Below are 10,948 nucleotides of genomic sequence, written 5' to 3'. Positions count from 1 at the left end.
CCTTTGATGCTGGTGGGGAGATCTCAAGTTTGTTGCATGTTCTGGCGGAAGGCATGGGAGAGAAGAGGTTCGACTCTTCTCGGTCCCTTTTTATAATTTAACATCTGACTCCTTAAAAAAAAAAAAAAAAAAAGGAAAAAAAAAAAAAAAAAGAGGGAGAGAGAAAGAAAAAGGCAAAACAAAAAGGCGGGGCTTAATGATGGGAGTACCGTTTGAAGGAGGAAAGAAGAACGCGGCTGCCCAGCGGGGCTGCGCACCCTCGGGCCGGGCCGGGCCCCGCGGCGATGGCCCCGGTTTCACGTTAGGTGTCTGCGGCTCCGTGCGGTGACGAGCGGGTCGGTTTTCCCGGAGGGGTCCCGGCTGGGGACCCGCGGGGCTGGCGCCCTGACAAGCGACATCCAACTGCGCAGTGTTCGCAGGCGCGGCGGTGTGTTCAGGTCCTTCTTGGCTGGCTCGGGTTCCTAAGTGCGATATCCTGCTCTTCTCCCCCCTCCCTCCCCTCCTTCACGATAGTTTCTAGGCTTATTAGATTTAATCATCTTTTCTAACTTCTAGTCAATATTACACTCATCCCGAACAGATTCAGCTAAATGATCTTATCAATAGTTTCGAAGAGAAGTGACAGAAAGAAGAAGTGTTTTGTGACCGCAGACGTGCTGACGGGTAAAATGTTGAAGCTGGTTATGGATTTAAAAGTCCTTGGTCAATAGCCCGCGGAACGGGCTGCGGAAAGCGAGCAGCCTCTGCCCTCTGCAGGACACTCGGGTGGGCGCCCAGGGAATATTTCGCCTTTGACGACAGGGCCCCGCTATCGGGGAGCGCTCCCGTGTCGGGTGGACAGGAGGTGACTTGGATGGACGGTGCCTCGCTCGGCGGGGCAGGCCCGTGCCGCGGGGATGGCCGGCTCAGCCGGTGGCGGGGTGGCGCGGCCGGTCGGTGTTCGGGGCCGGGCCTGCCCCGGAGGAGTCCCGGGGCTGCTCCTCCGGGGCTCTTTGCCCAGCGAGAGGCTGACCTTACGGGAGCGACTTCTCTCGTCCTTCCGGACTGGTTATGGGGAGGCCGGCTGGTTCGGGGGTCGTTCTTTTTATCTCTTTCGATCTCTCTTTTAAGAGAAAGGAGACGGGGAAATGGAGCAGCCATAGGATGCTCCTGCTTTAGATGGATGTCAGGGTGTGCGGCAGCTCCTCGGGCTCCCTCCCTCTCATTTCCAGGCAGGGACACTCTGTCCTAGGTCAGATGTCAACAACAAAAGCCCTGTTTGCTCGGTTCGCTCTTCTCTCTGGTGGAGGCCGAAACTGGAAGGCGAGAGGAGACTGTATATCCTCAAGTCTGTCAGTGTTGGTTGTCACCCCCAGTGTCTCCAGCCCCGCAGGGGCGAGAGGCAGTAGTCGGTGCTGCCCTGCCCGGGGAGTTCCCGCCGCCGCCCGGCTGCGCCGTCTTTCTTGAGAGTGGGCAGTGGGGGCCGGGGTTTGGAAAGCGAGAAGCAGAGGAAGGGGAAATCATCCTACAGATTTCCCAGGTTGCGGGGCAGGCCGGGATAGTGTCCAGCCAGGTGTTACTCTCGGGCTGGGCAGCTTGTGGGAGCCTTGGCGAGTGCGGAGGCCGCGGTGTCTCTCCGTCGGGCTTTGTTGGTGGCAGCTCGGGGCTCCCCCCATGTCCCCTTCTCCAGTGCCTCGGCTTCCGAGCGCGCTTCTGGCCGTCGCCGGGCCGCGGGGGTAGGGTGGGACGGTCCCGGCTGCCTGCGCCTTCCCGGCCTCCTGGCCCCAGCCTGGGGCTGCTCCCCGCCCTCCGGCTGATCCGGTGGGGGAAAACCCTCTCCCTCGGCTGCCTACCCCTGCCTGCCGGGCGACCCCAGGCCTCGGGGTTGTCCCAAGCCGCGTTGTTGGAGGTTTGGTGGCTCTTTGTTGCTGTGCCGTCGGTGAGGGGGACAGAGGATGGGAAAGGGAGGCGACGGCCTCCGGTGGGCGATGAGGCCCGGGGGAGAGCGATCACCGGCGGGCGGGAGAGCTGGGCTTAGTCCAGCTTAAACCTCTGGCCGTAGATACAGCACTGGGGGAGGGTGGCAGGCATGGGGGACCCCCAGCCAGAGCTTGGGCAGCACCTTGTGGAGCAGGGAGTAGGGAGTGAGGAAAGAAGGAAACTGCCCGCGACTTTTTGGCGGTGGACGGGGCAGCGACGGCCCTCTGCTGCTTCCAGAACGGAGCCCAGGCGTTGGGGTCTGTCTTGGGAATCGTGGCTCCCCCGCCTCCCCTGCTCCTGCGGGCGGGTGTCTATTTATTGTGCGTCTCGGAAGGAATGCGACCTGGGCTGCCTCTCTGGCTTTAAATCTCAAGATGGAAAAGATAAAAATCCAAATTTTCAGAGCTGCAGACGCTAAATTGGCACTCTGTGCTCGGAGCATGGCCGGGCTGCCGTCGGGGATGTAGGAAGATGTGCCGCAGAAGGGAGTTTGCCGGGCGATGCTGGGGGAGTGGGCACTTCTCCTGGGAAAATTAGTTAGAGCAAAGCCAAAGTGTGCTTTAGCAGAAATGGTAAAGCAAAAAGCAAAGGTTCATCTTCAGACCCGACTTCTCATCAAGCTATAAACCAAACAAGTGGGCTCTCTGGCAGGCGAGTCCCAGCTGCAGCGTGCGGATTCTCACGCCGCAGTCGGCCTCGGCCCGTGGCCTGGCCCACGCTGTGGGTCTCTTCCTTCGAAGCGTTTATCTCTGCCTGCAAACTCCCTGTAAATACCTCCGAAACTCGGCCAAGTGCCTCGAGTATGCCGGGATTTCACGCAGGGCCCTCGGGGCCGGGAAGGCCGCCCGTGCCGGCGCGGAGCCCCTTCCCCCGCACCCCCGGCCCCGCAGCGGCCCGGTGCCAGCGTCGCCAGACCCGAGCATCCCCGCGGGACGCAGGCGTCGGACCCTGCCCTCCCGTCGGCGGGCAAAGAGAGAGAGGGATGGGGCAAGGACAGCGGCAAGAGAGCGGCCGAAACTGTGCCAGCGTTGCCGGGAGAAGCGGCGGGTCGGCGGCGGGCGCTGCTCCCCGGCCGCGGCGCGGGCGTCTGGGGAGGGGGTGCCAGGACCCCTTCGCCCCAGAAACACCGCGGTTTTGGCCCGTGTCTGCCTGAGCCCTTCCGTGCCCTTGCCGGGGCAGAGCCGCTGCCGGCCCGGAGCAGGAGCTCTGCCATCCCTTCGCGAGTGGGGATGCAGGGCGTGGGGCCGCCCGGGGAACCCCCTCGCTTCTCCGGCAGGGCCGGGGCGGTGCGAGCCGTCCCAGCGCCGGGCTCCAGCTCCCGCCCGGCTGCAGCTCTCCCGGCCGTCTCGCAACGTCCCGCCCGGCCGGGCTGAGCTGTACTGCCCCGTGTGTCCCTGGGCCTGTCCGCACAGATATAATTTTTAAGGATTTAAAAGAGAGCAGGCCGGTAGGAAGTTGGCGGCCGGTGTTTCTCCCCCTCCTCCTCGCACGGCGGTAAAATCCTGGCAGGCAGAGGCAGCTTGTAAAAGTGATGACGAGACCTCTCTCCCCTCCTCTTCCCCGTCCCGTCTCCTCCCGTCCCGGGAGTTGTAAGAGGCGCTCGTCTAAAAGTTAGGAGTTGTTTTTAGCCAGCCTGACTCATTCATTAATTCTCTTTCCCTCCTTGATTCATTCATGTCTACAGTCATTCATTGCCAAGTCCATGGAAGCATCAGCTCCTTGGTCAGTAGGGGAGACGTACAAACAAGGATGGTGCTATTTATTTCCCTCTGCCTGTGGATTTCTAAGACGTTCAAGCAGGCACAATCATTAAACTAATTTGTATTTGATTGTTTGGGCGGACGGGGGTGAATTTTATTGCACTAAGCATTCAAGCACGCACGCATCGCTGATTACCAGTATACATTAAATAAAGTTGTTTGTACACATTGTCTTACCACATATAGGCAGTCTTATTATTCTAATTACTCTAATTAGTGCATTGAAATGTTTTCTACTTGATTTGAGGAGACAGTGATTAGTTCTATTACTTCTTTTAACTCTTATTTCATGGAAAACTGTTGATGCATGTTCCAATTACCTTGTTTTTCTCTTTAATATAGCGTGGGCCAAAATTATTATGAAATAATATCGTTGGCGGGTAGAAACATCCATCTATTTTCCCTTTCTAAAATAACTTCCATTTTTTTGTATCCACCACCACTACCAGACAGAACACCCCCAAAGCATACACAAGTAATTACTTCTAGCTAAAACAGCACGTTTCTTCTTTACAATTTCTTCTGCTAGTGCTTTAGTACTTTGTGGTTGTAGCATTAACCTTTATAATTTTTTTTTTTCTAAAAAGAAAAAAAAAATAGTCTGACATATACTTCACGCAAAGCTAGTTCATAAGTCTTAAATTAAGGTTACTATTAATTGATAGAATCAGTTCATCAAATATGTTACTTCGATAGGGAATTGTAATTAAAACCTTAATCCCGTTTGAGACTTAGTTTTATCTTAAACACTTTCTTGAGGGATTTTTCCCCCCTTTTCCTTGGCAGTTGCCGCTTGAAGCACGGTGGGGGTACAGAGTGGTACCCAGACCCCACCAGAGCAGAGAGGTTATTTCGTTATCGAAATACCCATCTTCACTATTGAGCCAATTGAGGTTTTATGTCGAGTTTTGGGATGTGTGTGTGTTGGCCTTTTGTGTTGATGCGGTGGCCACTTAAACCCAGACGGTGACAAAGCGGGCGGCGGGGATGGAATCTCGCCTTCCTTTCACGTTACAGACAGGGAGAATGGCTATTTCTCGGTCATAAAAATACTGCCCCTTTTTTGTTGGCTTTCCCCCCCTCCTCTTCAGGTTAGTTTGTTAAATAAATACGAAGGGATGGGGGGAAAATAAAGAAGAGGTGGGAGAAGGAAAAATAGGAAGAAACGCAAACCATCCCTTAAATTCTTAGAAGTCCAGGTCTGGAGGGAAATCTATGGAGTTACATAGGTAAATATTGGGCCTAGGCTGCTTATACTTTTAATATTTAAAGTGGGATTATAGGGGATCTAAAGACGCCTTCCTAACCTTTGCCAATTGCCTGCGCGAGGAGAAATCCCGCAAGATGCACGAAGGGGCGAGACTGCTTCCCACTGCTTCCGACAAACGACTCCGCCGCTGGCGTGGCTGGGGACCGACTTTCCCCCCAGGGTCGAGGCTGACGGGGAACGGGCAGTGCTGGGGTTTGGAGGGTGTTTGAAGGCGGGGGTCCTGTTTCTGCTTCCCGCGGAGCATCGTCTCTCCCCGCTCCGCGGGCCGAGCTCAGCGCTGGCGGCGCTCCGGGGCACGGGCCGGGGCCGGGAGCGGGGCCGGGGCCGCGCGTGGAGCGCGGGCGCCCCCCAGCGGCCGGCAGCGCCGCCGCGGGAACTCCGCGGGGAAGGGCAGCGGCGCATCCCGCGTCCCCCCGCCCGCTCCCGGAGCCCGCGCTCTCCCTGCGCGCAAGGACGGCGGGGCTGGCCTCGGGGACACCCGTCGGAGAGGTCGCTGGAGCTCGTGGTGCCTCTGGGAGGGGGATGACAAAGTCGTGAGTACGCTTGTTGTCTTCCCTTCCTTTTTAAATTTTTTTGGTGGTTTGGTTTTGGTTTGTTTGCTTTGGTTTTTTGTTTGTTTGTTTGTTTGGGTGGTTTTTGTTTGTTTGTTTTTATGTTTGGATGTTTTCTTGTTTGTTTGTTTGTTTGTTTGGTTTTTTTTGCTGTATATTTGTGTGTATTTTTTAAAATATACACACAGAAACATCGAAGTCCCATGTTAAAAGTGTTGCTTGTCCTGTCGTCTGAATGGGATAAAAAAAAAAAAAAAAAAAAACAACAAAAAAACACCACCCAGCAAATCCATGGTTTATTTGCATGCCCCTGAAAACTGGGAGAGATGCTATTTGCCTCCCCTCCTCCTCCCACTGGGGAGGTGAGCAGTCCCTCAGACTGGCAATCCCTCCTCCAGTTCAGGCACGTTGGATAACAGGACAAAGCTCTGTCACTTTTCCGTGGCGCAGAAGCAGACCCATGGTGTGGTCCCGTGGAGGGGCTGTTGTGACCACGGGGTAGCTCCTGCTCCTGCCCTCAGGCTCGCAGGGAGGTGCGAGCCCAGCGCCAGGCACCCCGCAGCCTCCAGGAGCTGTTCCCTGTCCGCCGCTCATCCACGGGCCAGCGGGACTGGGGCAGGTCCCAGGGCCCTGAGCACACCTCTGCCAGCGCCTTCCCACAGGGCTCCCTTCTCTGGGAAGGCAGGGGGCTCAAATCCCACCATTTCACCAACTGGCTTCTGTTCTTGCTGAAGGCAAACCACCCCACATGCCAGACCGGTGTCACCAAATGCCTCCAAAAAAAACCACAACCACCCCAAAACTTTCCTCCGGTGGCTGAACCCCCATTTCCCAGGAACAGAGATCTGGGGACAGCCCTGGTCTCCTGCAGGGCGTTTCTTGTGCTGGCTGGGTGCTCTCTTTTTACACCCAGGCCGTCTGGGATGCGTCAGGAGCTCGGCTCTGCATGGGCCCACACCCTGCGGCAGCACGGGCTGGTACGACCACACAGGTTTACATCTTGTGTTTATTTCAGTGCCGCCGGTTTGTAACTACCACTTGCCACGCTGTGTATGTAGGTGCTGAAAATGTTAAAATATTGTGAATATCAAGAACCCAAGACATTCAGACATTCTGCTGCAGCAGACTTCATTGCACTGAAAACTGATAAGTGACATATCACGATCTCAGAGTCTCTTGTTAACTCAACAAGCAAATTGAGCTGAAACAAAACAAAACAAAACACCCAAGACAGATTAAGTTTTAGAAAGAAATAAGCATTCTGCACAGAGCTAATCACACTACAGGCAGCCAATACTGTAGCACTGAACAGACATGGGAGAACATAACCTGTTTTCCAGCTGAACATCAGTGCTGGACTTGTTCAGATAACAGAAACGAGATGCTATGGCTGCAGCAGGAATTGGAAAAATAAGCTATGGGTACATCTTCAACTGCAGACCAAGTCTGTGTCTGTCCTACCTGTGGAGATTGCTCTGTTCACAGTAGGCAAAAAACTGTAAGGTTCAGCCTCCAAAGGGAAAAGCAGGCTTTGTCCCAGGGACCCTTCCTAAACCAGTTGATAAGTAAGGATTGATTTATTTGTTAATAGGTCTGAGGAGCTGGAGAATATTGGCCTTTTGCATACTAATTTTGCATACATGCTCAGTATATATATTATTTCCCAAATCAGAAGTTTTTAATTTTGGGTGGAATCAATACCTTTAGCTTAAAGCAGTCCCTCATTTAATCATGCATGTCTGCCCCTTTGGACTGGGCAACAAAGAGGACAGACAACCCAGCCTGCCCACATGCCTTGTGTAGCCAGCCAAGAGAGGTGAGTGTTTCAGAGGACCTGCAGAGAGGTGCTCAGTCCATTCGGCTTTGGTCCTGCCTCCTCTCCAGCTGACCATTCAGAAATACAGGCCCAACCACAGTAGGGGCCAGGCCACTTGTGGTTTTATATCCATAGGCTTGATTTCACTCCCCTTCACCTCCCACAGGCTCTACCCACAAGGCTGAAATCAACCTCCTTCTCCCCTGCCTGGCCCAGCACTGTGACTCTTGCCCTCCTGCCTCTACACCTCTAGTGAAAGGGCAGAAGGGGGCTCACCCCGAGAACACACACATAACCCAGCAGCTAAGCCTCAGCTGCACCTTCAGTTAATCCTCCTTGGCCTAAATCCAAGGCTTCCCACATTCCAGCACTGCTCCACTGCCAGACTCGGACGTAACTCTCACCAGAGGAAATAAGGCTAGCTGCAGTAGCTGCTGCTAGTCCCAAACATGCAGCCTACGTGGCCATAGGCAGGGGAAAGCCCCATCATTTACATGTGCTGAATGACTTCTAGTTAAGGTAAAATTCAGCAGCAACCAGAGAGTCAGGGGTAAGGACACTGGAGCTTGTAGGAGACCTTAGAGGCAGTGGCCGCAGCAGCTGTGAGTGTTGTAAAACAAGAATAACAGCCTCATTGAAATGTTACAATTCCAGCCTGTTACCCAATACAGAAGAGCATCCCAAGGGAATATGGACCATTTTCTCATATCTGTTTTGAGACAAGATACAGCGTTGCTATTTCTCGGTCAGAGGGAACAGCCTCTGCTTTCCCTGGATAGACCCTGCTGTTGTGTGTGAACAGAACCACAACAGATATGAATCATTCAGCAGCAGACAGAAAGATGCAAGAAGCTGGAATTCCCTCACTCTTCCAAATTTAAGCTCATTATTTTAAAAGACTTCTGGGGAAACGTGCTTTTTTGTAAGGAGACAGTGTTACTCTGAGGAAAAAGATATGCTAGGGAGCAAGGCAGTACATGTACTCTTCCTTGTAGAGAGAGGAGACTGTGTTCACTTAGTTTCCTACAATATTTAAGGCAACTGAAAGATGTAAAAACTGCCTAAGGACTGTATATTTAGGAAAAGACAAAAAGAGGGGTTGTAACCCCACCCCCTCCCAAATGACTTCTTCCTATCAGGGGACAGACAGCGCTGAATCATTAGCTGGAGATCCTTAATCCGTGCCTCCTTTACGAAGATCTGCCACTTTGAGAGGAGGAGACGCAGATGTGAAAGCCTCTACACCTTTTGGAGAGCAGCAGAACACCCACCAATCAATATTTTAACTTGAAAGCTGCCGTAATTCTCTGAAAAGACTGAATTGTTTAAAAGTATAGATATAAAAAAATCAGAGCAGCATTGTAGATCTCTCAGTTTGATCAGTGCCCACAATATTTTGATCTTACAAATCCTTTCTCTTAGCCAATTCAAAGATAGTGATTTACTTTTGCGTAATATTTTTCTTCATGAGTCTCATTAGTAACATATACAGTAAATACTACCTGGTAACACACAAATGGAAAATTAATTAGAACTGTTTTAAAACTCCTCTCCAGGGCAAGCAGCAGCCACAGCATGGATAAAAACAGTCTAGGGCATCTGAAGGCTATGTCCCACCACTTTTTTTTTCCTTCCAAAATCCTTTTAAAAAGAGGAGCATCTTATACTCAGCACTAGGTAGGGGCTCTAGAAAAGATATCTGCTGGGGGAATGAAAGTTACTGTAAGGCATTGCATCAAGTCTATCAATGAATGTTATGGGGAAAAAACTGGGCATATGTTGAAAATAGCATGTCATCACCTTCAATGAACCTTCCCTGTGACAGTTAGATAATTTTGCAGACAAACCCTTTGCAATTACTAAGCAGAAGCAATAGCAAAAACACAACGAAGATTTCTCTAAATAGAGATACCACACAGTAAGCTCTCTGAAGTTTATTCCCAACACAGTAATTTTCTTCTAGGTTGTTCTATGATAGGCCTTCTGTGCTACAGTAATGTTAACATTTATTATTAGACACGGGTACTAGAAAAGATAACCTAAGTAGATTGCCAGTCACATCTTCATCACATTAAGTGTTGTTTTTAAATACAGACAATTTAATGCCTATTATCTGTTTTTTTGTTTGTTTTTTTTTTAAATATTTTGCCTGTGGTGCACTTTGAGCCCTGAGCTTGTAGCCAGTTAAAAAGGCTGAATCAAAGCATGATTCATCCTTTTCACAAAGAAATTATGGAGACTGCATCACTGGGCTCCAACTGCATTTAGAGACCTATTGGCCTGAAGTTTGAACTGAAATTGTTTGTGCATTTGCATCCAGAGGGCTGGACATGACCTTGCTAAAAAAATGCTGCTGCATTTATTTTAACTTCCGAAGATACTTGTCAGTTCAAAACTGCCTGGCATCAGGGCATTTTTATTTCTAGCTCTAAAAAACTGTAAGGGAAAGCATTATGTTAAAATCTGTTTGTAATAATAAATGCCTATGCTGTATATAATGACATTTGATTTTACCAGTGAATAAACAGTTGCAGCATGCATGGTATCAGATCTGCAGCGTTCTGTTTAAATTTCAGTCAAGACTGCCAATTGCATTGCAAAGTAACAGAGATAAGTTTGCATTTTTTTAATGCTTTCATAGAACACTGAACTTTCCTCTCTCTGTCTAGACACAGAGCAGGTAAAAGTATGGGCATGGAGAACACATAACTCCTTAAATTGCTCAAATAATGATCTGCCAAATAATAATGTAAAGAGCATATTACAGGCTCTCAGGCACTAAAGTCTGCAAATCCTGAAATATTTTGAAATCTGGTTTTATTTGTGTAGGTTTTTAAACTGTTTCCATTACCTGAAGTGCCCCACAGGGGAAAGACAGACACCTGACACATTTCAGATTTTTGTGTGAATTTTCAATACTGCGAAACAGGTATCATGAGAAACAGGGCCACCAGAAACAATGCCTGAAACTGTACTTTAGCAGGTGTCAAAAGTCAGCTGTGTTTTGTCCAAATGCACAGAAGCCAGGCCCAATCTTGTTCTTACACTTCTGGATAATTGTAAGCACTAGCAGCTCTAAGTTGATGGTAGAAGACAGTTTTAGCACATTTGAAATTAAACTGGCCTGAGGCAAAGCTGTGATACAAAAGCAGAACCCTTCAGGAGGTGCTGGAGATTAAAAGTCTTATTAAGAATTTCTTTAGAGATGTTAGAAAACTCAAAGCTCTGTATCTGGTTAAGTTAATTGCCTTGAACAATTAACACTATCAGGAGAACCTAACACTCAAAAAATTTGTCTAGAAGAAAATGGGCACTGATTAAATCAACATCAACTTTGGAACCCATAAAACCACTTTAGAAAACTCATCGAAAGGAGGACAAACTCCTAGCAAAGCAGTTGCTCATTTTCAATTCAACATTTGGGTTGATCTTGACAAATAGAGTCCAGCTGATCACCTGTCCCCTTCTGGTGCCCATATTCAGAGCTGCAGAGCCTTTAACATTTTTGCTAAATTCAGAGTTTATTATGTTACTTAAGCTCCACATTTAAAAGCAACCGTACCAGTACGTACGTAATTAAAGAGATTAAGAA

Source organism: Vidua chalybeata, chromosome 3, assembly GCF_026979565.1.
Source record: "Vidua chalybeata isolate OUT-0048 chromosome 3, bVidCha1 merged haplotype, whole genome shotgun sequence".
NCBI lineage: Eukaryota > Metazoa > Chordata > Aves > Passeriformes > Viduidae > Vidua > Vidua chalybeata.
This window is presented reverse-complemented; position numbering follows the sequence as displayed.